The 20,886-nt window shown below is 42.2% G+C and overlaps 1 protein-coding gene across 2 annotated transcripts in view; it reads left to right on the top strand.

Annotated features, from left to right (window-relative positions):
- Positions 1-20,886, top strand: part of Zmat4 (zinc finger matrin-type 4) — a 389,120-nt gene that overhangs the window by 298,089 nt on the left and 70,145 nt on the right. The window lies entirely within an intron of this gene.

Genomic DNA, 20,886 nt, shown 5'->3' with positions numbered 1-20,886 from the left:
ACAGAAACACCCATTCTGGGATATGCAGATCATTGTGCATTGTGATCTTAATTTCCTTTATCCTAAGGATAAGGGACTTTATCATGTGTAATTATTGGCTATTTGCATATCTTTTCTGGAGAAAAATCTATTCAGGTCCTTTGCTCAGCTCACTTTTTAATTAAAAATGTTTTATTGCTTTCTTGCTATTATGTTATTTGTGGTCGTTATGTATTGTAGACAATCCTTTACAAATATGTGGCTTATAAACATTTTCTCATAATACATAGGTTATTTCTTCACCCTAGTTTTAGTTATCAATAAGAGTGAAATATTTTTGGACATACTTTGATTAAAATGATTTGCTACTTTTATCCAAATCCAATATAATAGTTCCCTGTAATTCTTTGGCTACAATTGAGAACTTTAATGTCCTTCTCACTTCTTCAGGCTCATATTATCTTCAATAGTTTAAATTTCAATCAGAATGCAGATTAGAAGACCATCTCAAAGAGGATAAAGTAAGTTCCCATTCCTTCTATAGTATTGGCTGTCCTCCAGACATACCATGTAGCACAGTGCCTGCAGTAAAAGACTGTATTGCTCTCAAATGCTGGCTTAGAATACAAGTAATCAAAGTAATACCAATAGCTAGGCTAACAAAATGGCTCAGCAGGTAAAGGTACTTGCTGCCAAGCTTTGTCCTCCTGACCACCTGGTGGAAGGAGAAAAGTGACTCCTGTAAGTGTATACTCCTTCCCTCCTTCCCTCCCTCCTTCCTTCCTTTCCTCCTTCCCTCCCTCCTTCCGTCCTTCCCTCCTTCCCTCCCTCCCTCTCTCCCCTCCCCCTCTCTCTCCCATACAGAAAGAGGACAGGGTAAACTTGGAAAGATACTGGTGATGGTTTCATATGCATACAATTTCTCCAGAATTGTATGCATAAATGGTCACAGCTTTTGTATGTCAATCAATTTCATATAATGTACATTTTAAATTATTATCAAAACATTGCCTTCAATGAACTCATTTTGCCAAGATTATTAAGATGTTATATATACAAATATGGGCTTTTATCCTATTTACACTTCTGCTGGAAGATTTGAAATGTCACCTGGTAAAAATAAATGTAAATAGATGTTTTCCTCCCCCAAAATAAGATTGACAACTTTTCATCGTAACGTTAGAGCTTCAACCCCCCTTCTCTGTGGATGGAATTTTCCTGCTGCCTTTGTTCACCTCCAACCATGTCTGCACTTTCATGCTTAGATGGGTTGTTCCATCTACTCCTGTGACACAGGACTCTAGAGAGGTGTTCAAAGTCATTGGGCACAGGGAAGAGTAATTCAGTGTCACCAAACTGGCATTCAACCTTATTTTAACCATGGCAAAGCTTGATTCTGAGTTCTGTGGATTCTCCACATGTAATATTGCAATGTAGGATTCCCCCCCCAAGTGAACCAAGTTCACAAATGTCTCTCTTCCTCCAGCAAGATCAGAACTGTCAAGACAGGCCTCTTACCAACATCTGGCAAATCAAACTTGGCTATCAATTGATTCTCTTTTCCCGTTGCTTATCATGAGGTACTGGATGTCTGGTTTCATGGAGTGTACCACACAACGAACATCAAGGTAGTGTAGGATCCCACCTTCACATCTGTGGTAAGATCAGCCAGTAGAAGTGTATAAGGGAGTAGAGAGAATAGGTCACAAGAAGTTTTCTGTTAGTTTATATCCCCTTTGATATTATATAAACCATCTCATCTGCAGCCTCTCCTACACAACACACACACACACACACACACACACACACACACACACACACCAAAAAGTCTTTTTAGTTTGGGCCATGCTGATTTATATATATGCTTATGTTTTGTCCTAAACTCACTTTCTCTCACCTAATTATTTTTTTAAGTTGTCTGATAAAAGTGTATTTTCACCATGGCTGACTCCATTCTACCTCTCTGAAGAATTCTCAAGCCAATCCTCATGACAAATAAGGGTAGTACTTTTGAAGTTCAAGAATCATGTACCTGCATTGTTTTCCTTGGTGTCATGTGCCCTAGATTCATATATGTTTATTCATGTACAATCATGCAAAAATAGGATTTCCTTGTCTTTGAAAGTGTAAATAATGTTCTACTGTATGTTTTGGCATAGGTATCTTCCTGATATTCTCAAATAACCTCATTCATTGACTCCTTACAACTTGGTCCAAAGTATCCTGGTGAATTCAGAATGGACTCCTCCATCTAATAGCCACATGAGGACTTTTTCCACATTTGTTGGATTTTTACTTGTATAGCAAAATATTAAGAGAAATCAACTTTCAGGGCTAAATATTTGATTTGGCTCTTGGTTTCAGAGCTTCCAGCCCATGGTTGCCTGGCTATTAAAGACCTATATCAAGGAAGACATCTTGGTAGGAAAACAAAATAATGTAAAGCTGTATTCATAGAAGCCAATAAGTGGAAATGAAAGGGCTAGGTCAAGGTACTCACTGATGGGACATAGCTTCAGTGAGATACTCCCTCTGACTAGGCAAGGAAGGGCTAGGTCAAGGTACTCACTGATGGGACATAGCTTCAGTGAGACACTTCCTCTGACAAGGCAAGGAAGGGCTAGGTCAAGGTACTCACTGATGGGACATACCTTTAGTGTACCAATTCCTCTAACTAGACCCCAACCCCCAGTGATAACCAGTTCAGTTATGAACTCATGACCCAGAGACCTCTCAAGGCTCTAACTCTGGATACTGCTGCTAGGGGACTGATTCTCACCACAGAAGTCTTTAGGGCCTATGCCACTCCCAAATTATGACACAGGTATTCTTACACTCAAGTACTTGCCTAGATTGTCATCCTGTCAGAATTGTCTCAGTTACTATTTCTAATTCTCCACCTTCTAATGTGGCAAATCACATAGTAGTAATAATGACTTATATTTAGCAACATTTTAAAAACTTTTGTAATTGAGTATATTCTTACCAGATACATAAGAACAGATAATTGCCTATATCAATAGAGTACCCTGTCATGTTTCTATACCTGGATACATGGTGCAATGTTTAAATTAAGTTAAACACACCTGTTTCCCCAGAGAGTAGTCATTTCTTTCTTGTGAAAGTGTTAAACATCCTATCTTTTACTTTTTGGGGGATGTACACCATATGCAACCCATACTCTTACACTTGCTCTGCTATAGCTTGCTTTCACTCGTGAGAATGGTGGACCAGTAGGCACATGAGGTTAATCTAAGATGAGAGTGGAAGAATTCCTTTTCTGAAACTGAGTCTGGTTGTATCATGTTGACCTCACCGATGAGGCAAGGAAAAGAGAGTGTAGATGATTAAAGAATGGTCTGCTCATTCTTGCTCTCAGTTGCTTCTGTGGGCTGAGACTAGCCTGTGGAAATCGCCCACTTGCTCATCAGTTCTGGTTTGATGCTGAGCAGTTTGTATGATAGCCATTCACTTGAGTTGCCTCTAAAGACGTTTTTATTCTGAGACTGTCTAAAGACAATGCTATTCTTGCATCATTCTCTCTGACCCCTTTGCCAACACTTGACATTTGCTGTGAATTGGTATTTCAAGATAGAAAAGACCTCTTGAGGAGTCCTGTACTTTTTCATGGGGCTTGCAGGTTTTTACCATTTTTAATATTTTTAAATTTAAGATTCAGATGCCTCATTTTTTGGACCTGAAGTTTGCTTTTCCCAAGAATCCTGCATATACATATTAACTAGAGAAGCCATTCCCTCTTTTTTTCTTTTATTTTTTAGATTGCAATGCAATTACATAATTCCCCCTTCCTTTTCCTCCCTCTAACCCCTCCCATGTACTCCTTTTAGCTCTCTTTCATGTTCATGGACTCTTTTCTTTAATGGTTATTAGATGAATAAATGTGATATGTATATACCACATATTCCTAAATATAGCCTGTTGGACCTTCATGTACATTATTCGTATATACATTTCTAGGGGAGTTATTTCTTATTAAGGTTACTCAGGTTGTGCATTCGGCAGCTCTTGGATCTGATAAAGATTCTGTGGTTCTCTCTGTAGGAACAGTTCCTTAAAAAGATGAAAAGTTGTCTTCTAAAATCTTGGTGATTGGTCTCATGGATTTGGTGAGATTAAAATTGATCCTAAGGCCCTAATTCCTCATAAAAGTTCTCTTCGTGTCTAGATGTCCCTATTAGATTGTCACTTGACTGTCTCAGACACAAATTCTCCCTTGTCTGATTCAGTCAATGTCTGCACGAGCCGTTTGAAGCTTGTCTATTTAATTAGAACCCCTCTGGGCTGTGTCACTTGAGACCATTCCCTTGTTTTTCCTGTCTTCTGGCTCCTGAGCTTCAGCGGGCACAGCAAATTAGCCTCATTTTCTAAGCTGTTATTTATTTTCTTCAAAGAGTAATAGCTGGAGCGCCATGAAGGAGTTTGGAGCTGGCTTCTGAGCACCCCAATCTTCCATGGTAAGGTGATTTTGATTGTGTTAGTCAAAGTAATTGAGCACTGGCTTGGTAAATGATTAATGGATGCAGGACTCAAGTCAACTGTTTTGCTTTATGTCAGAGATGCTGGTTTCCCCAAATTAAAGATGTTCATGCACCATACTCCAACCCCTGCCTTTCAGGGCAGTGAGGTTTCCAACCACAATCGGTGTGGGCATGTAAGCCTCTTCTCAAGGAGAAAGGCTGTGCAAGATGTGCATTCCTTGTTTTTACTGAGAAGTTTTGTTAGGTCCCCTAATTCCAAAGCAATTCAGTACTTAAAGGTACATTAAGATGATTGCAGAACTTTGGGGACAGTTTCTTTGTTGTGTGACTGGATTAGGTCACTGCTCTACACAGCACATCTTAGAGCTGCTGGCACCCCACTTCCTCAGATGCCTGTGACATTTAGAGATGCGCTGGAGCTTCCCACACCTTTTCTGCTGTGTGATCCTGGAAGCTCTCAGAATGTTCCCGAGCCCAAATTTATTTCCTCTTTTTCAACTTTGACTGGTTCCTATTAGATTGGTTTCTCTTACTAGCTCCCCACTAAAATATTGCCTCTCAGATTTCACCCATGAGGGCCATGTCTGCTTGCCATTTATCCCACAATAGTGAAATTTGGGAGCCCTTTCAAAGCCACATTATCACTGAAGGTGAAGATACAGAGTGTGGCACTTCCTTCTTGTTTTTCTCTGAGGTCACAGAAGTAGTAAATGATGAAGGAAGAGCTCAACCTTAGGACTTCGCAGTCACACGCTTTGTCAAAGCCAGTCCTACGGTAGAGGCCGTCTTAAATAAAATATTGGTGTGCCTTAAGACTAGTGACTGGGAGCATTTTTGATTGCTTGGGTCAAAAGATGGAATATCTTAAAGTATGAGGTTTTGCGGCACTGGACTGAAATGGGTGTGCTCCTGTGGGTGCTGAATTGAAGCTCAGATGCTCTTGTGGGTGCTGGGCTGAAGAGCAGGTACTCACATGGGTACACTGACATTGAGTACTCTTTAAAGAAAAACCAATAGCAGAAAAACAGGTCCCCACAGAAGGCAGCAGAAGTTGTGGAAAGAAAGGAAGACAGCAGAGAACTAGCAAGAGGGAAACAACGATCATCATCCTCACTGCTTGCATTAGAGCCCTTGTGGAAACAAGATTTATTCAACATCGCTCCCCACATCAACTTTTATTTGTTGGTTCTTAATTCAGTGGGCCTTTTAGAAATCTCCCAAATGTGTACAGATTTAGGGGAGGAAACCTAAGATTACCACCTGTTCTTCTGCATTTGTAGCTGAACAGTTTACCCATGAGCATCAGGGAGACTGCTGCCTCGCTGTTGACAGGATCCCCACCATCCAATTGGGAGATAGAATGGATATAAGACTGATCCCTGGGAACATCGCCATGAACTCCTTGTAAATACATAGGAATTAATGTCTTGCAAATGAGGTACAAGGTGTTGGAGGGCTGTGGGTAATAGATTCATGAGTGTGCAGGAGGCTGCACTGTACCATAAATCACTCTTCAGTAACTGCTGTAATTACATGGACAGTTCAGTTACCTTCAAGCTTTCACACACGCACACAGTGTGAGATGATTGATGTCTGTCTGAGTTGTTTTTAGGGGTGGTTCAAAGAAGGCAACTGGACTTAAGATAGCCGTGCTAGAAGAATGAAGCCATCTCCCATGCCCACCTCATGCATAGAATTATTGATAACAGGGAAATAGAGGTCTCCTCTTGGGCTTCTCAACTGCATTAATAAAATAATTTAAGAACCAACTCAAATGGAAGATCAAGGACAATTTCATTATCGTTTAAGAGAAAAACCTCCAGGGTGTGCAAGCAAGCTGTAAACTTCAGCTGTTGCCTGGAAGAGAATAGAGGAGGCAGGGAAAAGGCCATGCCATTCAAATTAAGAAAGCATGCAGGTTAAACACATGGCATCAGGTGACCACACAGCAGAACTCTTAGGGAAAAAAGGGAAAGTTATGATTTCTCCAGTAAATGAGGAAACTAGGAAGACTTAGAGGTAGCATGGCTGGGCTCTCTAGTGACCCCACTAGGGGAGGGAGTATGGGATGGAACAGGACAGTGTCTCATTAAATGGATAAGAATTCCGCCTTTCTCCTTAGCATGGCATAAGGTGAGTCTGACTTCCTAGGGACAATGCCTCCTCCCTGAGGGGTGGCCCTTGTCTGGTTGATTGACCCACCCTTCTGGAATGTTAGCTTTCTACCCAGAACAGAGAGTCTATTCTCTTAACCAGAATGACTTGTCCCTTAATGATGCCTTATTACTACTATAACAGTAGGACCCTTGAAAGTCCTTTTAATACTCAACCTTCCTAATGCAGTTCCTTGCACTTTCTCATGTGATAACCTCCAACCAAAAGAATCAATTCATCGCTATTTTATAACTGTAATTTTGCTACTGTTATGAATTGTAATGTAAATACCTGATATGCAGAATATCCAATATGTGATCCAGTGAGGTGGAACCCCATAGGCTGAGGACCACTGTCTTAAGAGATGATTTGGACTCTATGACATTCTAGTTTTGGCCACTCATCTATCCCTGCAGGGGTGAGATGTCTAGTAGCTTCATCTGTAAAACCATGCTGCCTCTTCAGGTACCATCTGAGAGGCTCCCAATCTGATTTTTGGGTATTTCTGGGTTCTCTGCATCCTCCAGATATGAAGGCACACCTTGGGAACTTCTTACCAGGTTGCTCATGGGGTGCTTCAAATGACAGCAACATTGTTTGATAAGAAGTGGTTCATGAAATGACAATGGAGACAGGAAAATGAGTTTCACCTTTATGACTTCTGTACAATTACCCCTGCATCTTCTGGTACCCATTCTCCTCCCTGCCTGCTCTCTGCTCCCCAGTGTGTCAGAGTATTTATCTTCCCTGCATCATCTCCTCTCTGTGTCCACATAGCATGCTTCACATGTTTTCAATCCCTTTCCTTCTCAACAATTTATATGTGTTTGATATGGATTTCTGGGGAAATTCTTGCTTCTCACCCAAGGTTAGTAATGCTGGTATCACACACATTAGCAGCCAAATATTCTACCCCAGGAATGTTCCTCTTTTGATTCAACTGCTAGATTACTCTGAAGAGAGATGCATAGGCATCGTGGTTCTACTCAGAAGTTGTTCTGCGTAGGGGCAGAGTTGATGTGGGCAGAAATCGAGGTCTAGAACTTGCCCCAGAACAAAATGCAGGAAAAATGGCCTCTATTTTATTATAGTTTGAGTATATGATGTTGGGGGATACATCTTATACTGAGAAGGGGGTTGCCATGCTGTTGCTATACTCCCTCTCCTTTTCCTTCTTTCCCCTTCTCCCTCTCTCCTTCCCTTCATTGCTCCCCCCTTTCCCTACTCTCTTCTCTCCCCCTGTATCCTCGTGTGTGTGTGTGTGTGTGTGTGTGTGTGTGTGTGTGTGTGTGTGTGTCCATCCCATGCCAACTGACTTTGTCTTAGGTCAAGGAACAGCTTTCTAGCCAGGCTCCATTTCCCACCCCATGAAGCCTTTTCTAAATGCCTAACCCCAATCCTCAGCTTCCTCATGTGAGTGAGGCTTGGACTGCGCAGTCCCACAAACTGCTTCTGTGTAAGAAAATGTAAGGCTGTGCTGACCTCTACTACAATTTATTCCCACACTCATACTCCACCCAGTCATGGAGCAGTACAGGAAGAGGAAGAAAGAGCTAGATAGGAAAGTCTTGAGTGAACTGAGTGGAATGAAGCCATGTACTTAATTGCTCTGTGCATTCACATCTAATTCTATAAACTAATGGCATTGGTCTGTGAGTCCTTTCCATTCTAGCATCTGTCATCCACACTGTTTATGCATGGTAGTCACAAGCCATGGATAGTACTAAGTTCCTAAAAATGTGTGTAAAATGTTTTCTAGATTTTCAATTAGCATGAGAAAGTAATGTATACCATCATTATCATTTCACATTGTTTGCCGGTAGACATTATCATGCTTTGGATAAACTAGGTGAAATACAATGTTAACCGACACAGTTACTTTGTCCTGATTGTTTTTTTATCATATGTGGCTCACGTTATATTTCTATTGACTGCTAAGATTCTTGGTATATATAAAACATACTGTTGAGATGAAAGAAAAAAATTCCCAGAGTTGAGTACAGTGGACGTGTACCACATGTGTTTTCAATCTGTGTGTTCACACATATTAAGATTAGTATGCATAAGATGTCTTTTAAAAAGAAAGATTGCTAGAGAGTCATGTTTATCTGTCTCTGCTATGTGGCTATCATTACCATCTTGCTTATGATTATTGACCTACAAAATTAAAGGTTTAGACTAGCACAAATTATGAATCAATGTAGATTACCCCTTTCAGCATTACATTTGCTTGGAAATGTGAAATATATTATTTGTACATTACATATTGGTAAATTCATAAGGAAATACTATGAAAAATAAAATTATTCAGGTTAAGAAATGACTTTATGAACATATGTACAAACATACCCGCACAAGGTACATGCATTAAGTGTGCCTGGGGTAAGAGGTGCTGCCGTGATCCTGTTGACTCAAGTGTCTTTAGTGTACTGTGATACATGTGACACATCATGTAATCTCCCTATGTTCCTTTGACTCTGAGTTCTAGTTGGCCTTTTTTTAAATTCATCCTCTCCTACAGGTGTTCGTTTGATCACAGAGTTTTTCTTTGTTGAATATGATAATCCATTCTGATATGGGCAAACACTAGCATGAGCGTACACTGAAATATAAATAAATTGGACACCGATCTTAGCCTATACTGCCTCTTACTAATGCCCACAAGTGTTACCAAGTGTTCTCTATACACATACTCCAGTGGTTGAGTGAAAAATTAATAGCAGGCATCATGCTGCTTGTGTCTGAACCCTGAGTTTGCTATTATTTGGTTGTGAGGTTAGTTAAGTGAATTAACCTCTCTGAACCCGCCTTCTCCTCTCTGAGGTGGAACTGACGGTAGTTTTATATCCCCCATAGGATATATATGAGCTTATTGAGGCTAATTCACTTAATGACATTAATTCTTAGTCTGGCAAGTAGAATGTTCCCCAATAATGTGAGCTCTTGTTTTCTAATTATGGATGTGCCTAGGAAAGGCACAATAGGCATTTTAAGTGCAAATAAGCCCCACAGATTCTGTGTAACAGGTAGCATATGCTCCTACTCAAAGATAGAAGGAAAGCTTCAGTGGAGAGAGAAATTTGGTCCAAACAGAAGAGAATTTGATAAATCTACACGAAGACTGAACAGGTGTTGACAGCAAGGAGATGGAGAGAACCAAGGGTGAGATAGAAGATAGAGTGAGAGTCCCTCAAGTGAACATCACAATGTGTCTCTGCATGCTCACATCTAGACACAATCTTATTTCATTGTGTGTTATGTCTGTAAACTTAGGATGTAGGTGGGAGTCATTGTGTGTACTATTGAGTTATGATGGCATTTTTAAGTGATCTCCTTATTTTGAGTCACGGTCAACTTTGGAGGATTAAAGTACGGTTGGATTCCTCTTCATTTATGACAACCCACAATTTTGCCTAAGTTCTCCAATTCAATAGTTAATATTTTTTGAGACTCCATATATTTTCAACTCCTGTATCTACTAGTTATTTATTCTAGAAGTTCCCCCTTTCTTCCCTTCTATGCAAAACTTGTATTTGGACCACAGCTTTCTATATTTAAAATAATTGATTACAAAGTAATTATTCTCCATGTGGCCTTTAAAATATATTTAAGTATTATTATTGTGCTTATATGGTATATGTATACATGTGGCCCACGTGTCCCACAGTGGAGGTCAGATGACAGCTTTGTGAGTCTGTTTTCTTTCTGTAGCTTCTGGGGATTGAGGTCAGCTCACCAGGCTTATACAGCAAGCGTATCTACCTCCTGAGCAGTCTTGCTGGCCCTTCATGTAGTCTTCTCACAGACAGAAAGTGGAAGCTTCCAATTCCTGCCATTGGTTTGCCGTGAAACCTTGCTTCAAGTATCCTTCCTAAGATTGTCATGAAGCATACGTCAAATAGTGCAGATTAAAGTGCAGTGCTGGACACGTGGGGAGCCTCCTGATATTTTAGTCAGGGCTAATGACCTTCAGTCTTTTGATCTACACTAAGCCAACCTTTGCCTGTCTTCATTTGGTCCTTTTATTCAGCATAGATCTCACTATGATACCACTCTTGTTAATGCCCCTGGAGTCACACCTTCCTGATTATATCTGTCAGACTACCTTGGAGCGGCTTTTGTTTGGGTTTTCTCTTTTCCTCCCACCCCTGCTGCCCCGTTTCCCTTTCCCGACTGACCCTCTTCTGTTTTCATGTCTCTTATGTCTTTGTGTGACCTAATGAGTTTCCTTGGGGCTGCTTATGAGAACAAGGCTGTACAGGAACCTGAGCACTGTTCCAGTGCCCATACCACTCAAGAAAAATGTCCTGCTCCCCCAAAGCAACCTCCTCCTCTACAACAAGCTATCGATAGTCCCTACCTTGTACATATCCTGTGCCAGCAATTGCAGCTGTTGTGAGTTCAAAAACACAGCATCATGTCCTGCCCAGTCTTCATACTACTCCATTTCTTACTTTGCTCTTGCATGATTTTCTGTGTCTTGTGTGATGTTTCTGAACTTTACAGAGATATAGATGTCCCATTTATGACTGATACTTGAGCTGTCACCTATTCTCATCACTTTGAGCAGTGATGGGACTCTGTAGTCACCACTCCATGACTGGCATTCCTATAATCAGAATATTACCCTTGAATGGTGACTGTCAACTCAACCTGGGCCTGGAAACTATTAACAGGCTCCTCCTTCCTTAGTTCATAACCATACACCTGTGTGTAATGTTTTGCTCATTTCCTGCAAAGAGAGTTTTAAGATCCTGTGTAACCTTGGCCTACCCTGCCCATCATTCTCATTTTTAGGTGACTTCGGCTCCTTCCACAGACCTTCAAGCAGTTAATCCCACAGCTTCCTGCCTTCGCTGTCTCTACCTTCCCCTCCTCTTCTCTGAGTTCTGTAAGAAATGGGGTCATCTCAATCATAAAGTTCTATTAGCACATGTATTTGTTGAGCAAAGACAGGGTGTACTGCTCTATGAGAGAAAAACCATTTTAGAAAGATGTTTTGCCAACCTCCAAGATGATAGATATTTTCTGTGCACTCATATATGAACACATATATGTGTATATGTACATTTTGTAATTGACTGGCGTGTCTCCTGTTTATCTAAGGACTCAATTCTACAGCCTAACTATGCTTCAGATACACTTGATTCTGAGATGTTCTGATTATGCAATGTGATGACACATCCAGAGTGTGCTTAATGCCCTTGAAAATTGCAGCATCTCTAATAGAGCGCTCCACGGCCGTGTTCTTCTAGCGAAGGCAAATCTCATATTCTCAAGGATAAACCAAATTGCATGTATCCTGACCATTAGTTGTTTGAATATTGATTGGCTCAATCATCATCTGTTGAATTGCTGCTGGACCAGGTGCAGCTAAGTGAAGGAAAGGAAGTGAAAAGCATTTGCTCACTAAGCCACGTTAGAAACAGTGGCTGGAGGGGAGCAGGGAGGGAGTGGACTTCTGGTGTTCAGGTATCAAGGCAGTGCAATCAAAACTTACCATTCTACACACACAGTGCAAGGTCAGAAAACCACAGTGTTCCTGTGCTGCAACTGCAAAGGGTTGTTCTCTCCAACTGCCTTGCATCATCCTTATGCTTCCTTTTTTGTCTCTTAGCTGAGTCTCATCCATCCACGGCTCACATGACATTTGGTTCTCTATGTGTGTGCTCTGAACACTGGCATGTTCCTTTAGTCACAGGGCCTAGGTAGGTCCCATGCAGGCTCCCTGACTCAGGTCCAACTGGGGCTTTTAAATGCCATCATGTTTATTTTCTCCTTGCCACTGAGACACACACACACACACACACACACACACACACACACACACACACACACACACACACACACACACTGCCTTCTCCCCTTCCCCTACCTGCACCTTCCAAGCTCCTTGGCTGGGCTCCTCTCCACTTGATTTGGATATGGATGTGCCCCAGGACTTTATCCTGAGTCACCTAAGGATAAATGGTACACAGTGGCTAGAGAGAGCCTTCTACAGTTCCAGCATAGCAGTGCCATGATTTACTTAGTCTGGAACATAGATTAAGAAGGGTGGAATGGGGAGCTTTGGGATTACACACTGTTGCAGGTAACTAGACTCCAAAGACCTGCTCTCCTACACTGATGAACTTTTGATGCCTTTAGCTACCCTCGTGGCTCCCATGCCTTCATGTTAATCAGTATCAGATTTAACCTCACTTCTAAGTTTCAGGCTTGTACCTCTCTACTTGCTCTATGTCTAGTAAATATTCCCACCTTAGCATCTCTCAAGCAGAACCAACGATTTATTCACCCTTTTTCCATTTTTCCCCATACCATTGTTTGTAGCATACAGGGACAAAGGACCACCAATGGTTGAGAGTGTCTCCTGCTGGGATCCAACACATCTGGTGGTTGCTTGGATGGGCAGATGAAGACTATTTCTGTGAAGGAACAAGGGCAGCTCTTCCTTCATAGGACCCACATCACTTGGCAGGGATCTCTGTTTTTAGGATGCTTTGTGTGTTGGTTGTACTAGAATGTTTGGTGCAATCCCTGTGTCCACAGTAACCTCTGAGAGTCCCAGGATTCCTTCTAACAAGCCTAAGCAAGGCTCTTTTTTTTTTCATTTGTTTTGCACAATTAGCATATTACTGAAAATGAATGTACCTACTACATTAGACTGGACTGCATTAGACTACCCCAGCTACCATTTTTTGCCTGTGTTTCTCATTTTTAATCCTCCCTTAACCATGCAAGGAAAATAGCATCAGTGTGTTTCTGCAGACTGAAGGAATACTGGGACAATGACTGTATTTGCACAGACTGATGCCTGCCTTCTTCGCTGTGCTACTTTGCTCCAGTGCTCTCACAAACCCAAGGACACAGAGGATGTAAGAATTCTAGTCCTCCTGTGCCATCGTGGCCCCTTCTATCCTCACAGCATCTTCTGCAGGCATTCCCAGCTACTCAGTGGCGTGCAGTGTCCTCGGCAGGCAATTCCTCAGTTAGGCAGATGTCTCCTGCTGGAGCTGGGATATCAAATGCCCTCTGAGTCTCCGTGGGAGGCTGAGGAAATCTTGATAAGTCTTTAGGTCTTTGAGAGCTTTTCCTTGATGGGTGTTGGAGGATCCTGGTTCTCTCTCTTGCACTCCCTCTCATGTGCTGGCTAATGGGGTGAGCATTTGCTCTGCCATTACATCCTCCATCCATCCCACTACAGACCCAGAACTATAGGGGTACCCGATTATAGATGAGGCCCTCCCAAAGGTAAACCCCTTTCTCCTTTTTTTCTCTTTTGCTGGGTGCATGTGCTAGGGACTGAATGTGGGCTCATGTGCATCAAAAAACTACAACTCTACCGCTGAGTTACAATTCCAGTTCCAAACTGTCTGTGCATAATTTGGTTGCTTTCATCATTTTGTTGCAGTGATGTGAAGCTAACTACCATAATTTCATAGAACTTTGGATATTGTGTTTCCATTGTTTTGTTTGCCATGATGTCATCAACCCCACATAGAGTCTTACATGTAGAAAGAAGGCAATGGAAGTTTCATAGGAGGAAGTATTGATTTTCTGTGGTCTCCTACAGTCACAGTGTTCAAACTGGCTTTACCTCTCCTTTGGAAAGGAGGACATAATCCAGAGAAGATACAAGGTTCTATGCAACTTCTCCAGATTAGATAGCACTGTTAAGAAGAAGGTTCATTCTCCACGGTCCTATATCACTCATGCAAGCTTCTTGGAAATGAAACACCTACCCTGGATTGGGGAGACTGTTGGTTACTTTTAGTGCTTAGAAGTCAGTGTTTGGGCAAGAGTCTGTCCCAACAACAGTGTCTGGGCAAGGGTCTGTCCCAACATCAGTGTCTGGGCAAGGGTCTGTGCCAACATCAGTGTCTGGGCAAGGGTCCATCCCAACATCAGTATTTGGGCAAGGGTTTGTTTCAACATCAGTGTTTGGGCAACGGTCTGTCCCAACATCCTAAGAACACAAGCCATATATACCATTTTCCCCTTGAATGTCTGAAATTACCTAGTTTGTTTCCTTTGTGTTTTGTGTGTTTAAACTATAAACCATAGCAATTAGTGTGTAAAAAAGAATTAATTAGGCCATTTAGTAATTACAAACACTCTTGAATTTTCTGCAGTTTCATACATTGGTGATGAGCAGTTTAAGCCTATTAAACAATTGAGACGATTGCAGCGGAGTTTATCACAATGGTTCTTCTGGTAATTTTATTAAAACTGTGCAAAAAATTCAATATTTGCAGCACTTTTACAATAAATTCCTAAACCCAGTTAGAGAAGCTAGCCTTTGACATTTTCAAAATAGGAATCCCCTGGGGAAGCTTTATCAAAATACGATTTAATTTGCCTTGAACAATTCATAGATTGTATCAAAGAACCATTACAATAATTACATCTTAGACCTAGGGTGACTCTAAAAGACCAGTTCATGTTACTCATTTTACAGAAAAGAAAACCAAAAGAGCAAAGTAAAGTATTTTCATTTTCCTTTCTCCAGGTCCAACACTAAGTGACACAACTCCCGAGGTCTCGGGACTTCCACTTATAAACATTGGTACTTGGCCTGCACAGGGCAGGGTTGAGGAGCCCGTGCCAGTGGCTTAATGATGTCAAGTTGCTGAAGTATTGGTCTTGTCCCCTTGGTTCCTATCTTGGCATATTAAACTTGCAGCCCTGCTTGCTGCCATGGTTCTGCTCTCTCTCCCTCTTTGCCTTTTTTTTCCTCCTCGGTTTCTGAGTCCCCATTTCTTTGCAGAATACAGTCAGATCAGACCTGGTCATTTAGACTAACTGAAGCACAGCTGAAATGGAGTCCGGTTCCTCGTTAATTTCCCACCACGTGCGAGTGCAAGATTGGGACCACCTTCAGTCCCTTATCTCTGTATTCATCCTCTAATGAACCAAGCTCTGCCTTTCCCAACTATATAAAATATTAGCCTCTTCCCATGTATTTGATTATCCTAGGCAGGTACTGGGAGGTACTAGGCTGCCTCATATGCACAGGATCTGTGTTTAGTGCTGACAACATCCCTAAATTTCCCAGTCCCTCACTGGTATTGCTGAGGCTATAAGGACACAGTGGCAACCCATACTTCTTAAGCTAAAAGGACAGAGATGAGAAATGAATGTTGTCAGTTCTCTAACAACTCAGGCTTCAGCTGTGTGGAAGAGAGCATCTCTAATGATGCTGCAAATGGTCCAAGATGCATTGGAGATGAAGGCACAGCTGGGCGGGATGCTGATGTTAAAATGTGCACACAGCACAGGCTTCTGGGGGTGGAGAATCACCAAACTTGCCTGCAAACACTACTGGACTTCAAAGATCTTCTGCAGAATTTCTGGTCCAGTTCAGGCAGATTGGATATCCAGATAGTATAACTGCAAAATTACAACCTATCAGATCTGTGCATTGTAGGAAACTCAGACAGAAGTGACAGGAAACCAAGTGACCTGATTTTAAAGGGGGGGGGAATAAAGTCTGTAAAGCAGGAGATTCAAATAAGGAATATCATGCAGTTAATTTACATGGAAAGCATTTCAAACTGTAGAGGTGATCTGTGCCATCCAGACAAAAGTCTTTGCTTGCTGCTAAGTGGGTTTTCTGTGTCTTAGGGAAGCTCTCTAAGAGTTTAACTTTGGGGCTCAGGTGGCCTCAAACACCTATGTTGGGGAGACTTGTCACTCAGGCTAGTAATCTTGTGGGGACAATTCAGCTTTTAGGAGGTAGGAGGTCTGTAAACTGTTAGAAGAGCATTCTTAGGGAACTTGGAAACACTCTCCCCCTCTCTCTTTCTCCTCCTCCCTTCTTCCCTCCCTCCATCTTCTCCCATTCATATCCCTCCCTCCCTCTTTCCCTCCTTCACTGTATCCCTTCCTCCCTCTCTTTCCTTCCCTCCCTTTCTCTTTTATCCTTTCTCCCTCTGCCCCCTTCATCCATCTTCCTTCCCCCTTTATCCCCCCTCCCCAGTGATGAGGTGAACACTTTTGCCACCACACACCCCCAACATATTCCTCCTTGACACAGGCACAGAGGAAGGGGTCATCTGATCCTAGAATGAGGTCTCTGAAACAATGAACCAAACAAACCTTTATACTGGCTACTGCCTCTGGTATTACAGGGACACAGAACTAATTAACATACTGAGCTACAATGATTTTTTTTCATGGTTTGAAGACAGGTTCTGGCTGGGTCATTCAAACTGGATTAGGACTTGCTATACAGCCCACACTAGCCTCACACTTGAGACTTTTCACTTCAGCTTCTCAACCTCTGGGATTATAGGCTCATACTTCTATATCAAATATATAAATACACCTTCTACAGAAAATCTAAAAAGACTTTACTCTAAAAAGCATATGCCTAGCTCTGGGGATTCTATACTCCAGTGTGTCCCAGCTTACTGCTCAGATGTGTCACAGCCATGTTCTGGGAAACGATGGTGAGGGGGCTGGCCCCTTAACAGGATACTATACCCATCTGCTCCAGGTCTAACTTCTTATTGCTTTAAATAGCCAAACTTCTATTTTCCACTTTATAGCTTGTCTATGTCATTCTTCTCAAGGTTCAGGAATGACAGAGATAACATTTTGGAATATGGGTCAGAAGTCATGTCCTATAACAAGTCTTAGATCACATATTTTTTAATTAAGTCAAGCTATTCCCATGTCTCAAGATCACCCAATGCTCTAGAATAGCATCAAGAAAACACATCTAGATTTGTATTCTTGTCGATACTCCAAACACAGACTGTGGTTGCTGATGGCCTTACCAATTGAACAGAACATTTCTACTATGTAAACTCATTGTAAGAGGGTGATTCACTCAGAGAAGCCAGACTAAAAGGTTTTGGGCCACTGGTAATGTAATAGGCTGTGTGTCAAGTCTGAATGTAAGTGCTTTGTTGTTTTTGGGATAAGTCAATACACAAAGCCTCTTCTGTTGCTTCCTAGGTCTAAGTTATTTCTTGGGGGACGGGGGGGAGAAGTGCCCTTTACCTTTGGTGCCTGCATTAGCTTTCTATTTATAACAAAATGCTTTAAATAATCAGTTTTACAAGAGTTTTAGCCATGGTCAAGTGAACTCTCTGATTCTGAGCCCTAACAAATACAATATGAGGAAGCAATGCTATTTACTTCACTGCCAGGGGGAAATAGAAGAAGCCAAAGAGTACTCTATTGACCTGAGGACCTCCCAATAGGCTCCACTCCTAAAAGGGATGTGGTCACCTACCTGTAGTACCAATCTGGGTACTGATTTTTTGGCACATGTCTTTGGTGGAATTTCTGAACTGAACTATAGCATCTTCTCTGATTTCACTGTCATCAGTATAACAGAAATGAGATGGATGAAATACAGTCAATGACTCTCAGAGACTAATCAAATACTGCTAAGCACATCCTAGAAACTAGTTCCTGTTCAGTTCTTTATTCCTTTCTGTTTCCCAGAGTCTAAGGGAAAGCTCCTACCATAGCTTTTCTGTATTTGCCAAAGTTCAATGAAAGCCTTTTCCTGCCCTCATCACAGATGTGACATCATTGCCATCAAACATGCCTGAAAGGTACATTCATGGTCTCCCACCTAAGTCCAGCCTGAAGCCCACCAGCAACATGTCATATTTGTGGAGGGTGATAAGCACCCCCAACCTGTGCACGGAAGTGCAAGAAGTTTGGCTCTACTATTTTCCTTAACTTCCCCCTCCCCCTCCTCCCAAGGCATCAGTCATGAGCTGGAACAGGTGCAGAGTGTGGAGGCCATACATGGAAAACAGCAAGACCATTAGGAGATGACCCCACCAATGCACTGCTTGTGACCCTCACCCACAGCTTGTGGGAACACATGGACTTGATGTCACACACTTAGCACTGACCTTTGTCTGTCTGCAAGGTTTTTCCAGTCACTAGGGCACATTTTCTATTCTTTCAGCAGCTGTCAGCATCAAAGAATGAGTGGTCTTTTCCTTTCTTCACCATCCTTCCATCAATGACTAATAGAGATGGTGTAGGAAAGCCCAGCTCCTCCCTTCCCTTGGGGCATCACTGGGAGACCCAGTAAGGGGACTTATCCTTATTCACAGAGCTAATTTCCTGGCCACAAACCCTTTCATGGCCACTTATCCCTGGCTCTCTCATCATCTTCTCTCATTGGTGTTTCCTGGACTTGCCTCTGGAATCAGCTTGCATCATTTCCTTGAGTGGGCCAATTCTGGTGAAACTGAGGCACCACTGAGGAACCATATTGGGGCTTGAGGCAAGACTGCCTGAGCAGGTCAGACTCTGGCTTCTCTTGTACTTCCCCTCTGACCTCTAACGCTAAGCACCTTCTTTCTTCTGTATATGCCGAATCACATATAGATGCACAGCTAAAAATCATGATGTAGTTTCAAACATCAGGAGACTAAAGGAGTTGGATTTGGAAGCACCCAAACCTGCTCCAGAGCACTGCACTGAGCAGTTCAGCTTCTGTCAACACAAACTACAGCCTCTTAAGTGACCTGTAAGCCATCATCCCACATTGGCCACCTGGAACATCACTTTCAGCACACATCAGGCATTCTGCAGCATGTCTGGTGTCAAGTGGTATTACTTATACTTTCTCCATCCTGTGGAAGAGTTTGCGTGAGAGCTTTCAGTCTCTCAGAGTGCTTCTGAGGCTGTCTTTGGCAGTGGAAACCTCACCTCCCATAGCCTTTGTTCTGCACAGCCTAGGCATAAGGCATTCTTTTGCATTTGTAAACAAGCAGACACTTTCAAATATCTAAAAGCTGAACGTGAAAAATCCTAGTAAGAAGTTCTGTTCCTAGAATATATTAGGCTTGCTAGAGCACACATGCCAGTAGCAGAAACAGAGCGCCAATAGTGCATGGAAAGCAGTGGTGAGTTCATTTCTGAGCATCCAGCATGTCACAGTCAGAGAGAGATCAGACTCAAGGAAGTGTCCCTGTGCTGGGCCCATGCTGCAAGTCTTATTGTTCACGTTCTCGTTTCACACCACTTGTATGTAACAAAGCCATGTGTGGAAGGACAAGTTCTGTTGCGAAATGCAGAACATGAAGTTGGAGATGAAGCTCAGTTGGCAGTGTGCTCGCCAAGCATGCACAAAGCCCTGAGTTTGATTCCCACCATCACGTGAACTAGGCATGGTAGGCCTGTAATCCCAGCACTTGAGTGGGGGAGGCAGGAGGATTATAGGTTCAAAACAATCCTCTGCCACATAGGAAGTTTCCCATAGACTGAGCTGCATGAGACCTCATCTAAAATAGTAATTATATTAAATTCAATTATGTTTTTTAAAAGCAACAAGAAAACATTTTGTCGATCTTAGACTTCTGTGGATGCATATCCAATAATCAGTTTGTATCTGTGGTGGTACATCCTTTTCCTGAGTGACTTTCCCTCTGAAGTATGCCCTGAGATTCATTGCAGAGGACTGATGGGGTATGGTCTTCTGTATTCGTGTTTCTATTATTGGTTGATGGATAAAATACTGATTGACCAGTAGCCAGGCAGGAAGTATAGGAGGGGCTACCAGACTAGGCGAATGCTGGGAAGAGGAAGGCAGTGAGTGAGTGAGTGAGTGAGTGAGTGAGTGAGTGAGTGAGTGACGGCAGTCAGATGCCATGTAGCTACTGGGAAGATAGGATGCTGGACATTCTCTGGTAAGCCAAGACCACATGGAAATACTTAGATTAATAGAAATGGGTTAATAATTAAGAAAGAGCCAGCCAATAAGAAGCCTAAGTCATCAACCAAACAGTTTATCATTAACATAAGCCTCTGTGTGTTTATTTGGGACTGAACAGGGCTGTGGGATCAGGTGGGACAGAAACTCTGTCTTCATTGAAGTGTTAGAAATGGCCCATAGTCAAACTTTGGTGGCCATACACTTGCAACATTTCAAAAGCCCTGCCTGTACCCCAGTTTCAGGGCTTGGATATGTGAGTCTAAGGAGTACTTGGATTTCTAGGAAACTCTGTGTAATCAGCATTGTGAAACCTGTGCTATAGTGCCTGGCTATGGCCTTTACCTAAGTTGGTACTAAAAGTTCATGGGAACACTGTGTGGGGGGCAAACTCTTTGTGAAAAAATGTGCATTATGCAAGGGGTGTGGTGCTGTGTACTTCTCTAAGAGTTTGAACGGAGAGCAGGGAAAGTTCTTATCAGTGCTGGGCCTGGGCATAGCTTGTGGTGGAGTGATTGCCTAGCATGTAGGAGGCAATCCCCATACTACAAATATATATATGAA

Source organism: Mesocricetus auratus, unplaced genomic scaffold (assembly GCF_017639785.1).
Source record: "Mesocricetus auratus isolate SY011 unplaced genomic scaffold, BCM_Maur_2.0 Super-Scaffold_100026, whole genome shotgun sequence".
In the NCBI taxonomy this organism is placed as follows: domain Eukaryota; kingdom Metazoa; phylum Chordata; class Mammalia; order Rodentia; family Cricetidae; genus Mesocricetus; species Mesocricetus auratus.
The sequence above is the reverse complement of the archived record's forward strand: the minus strand, read 5'-3'. Positions and strand labels throughout refer to the sequence as shown.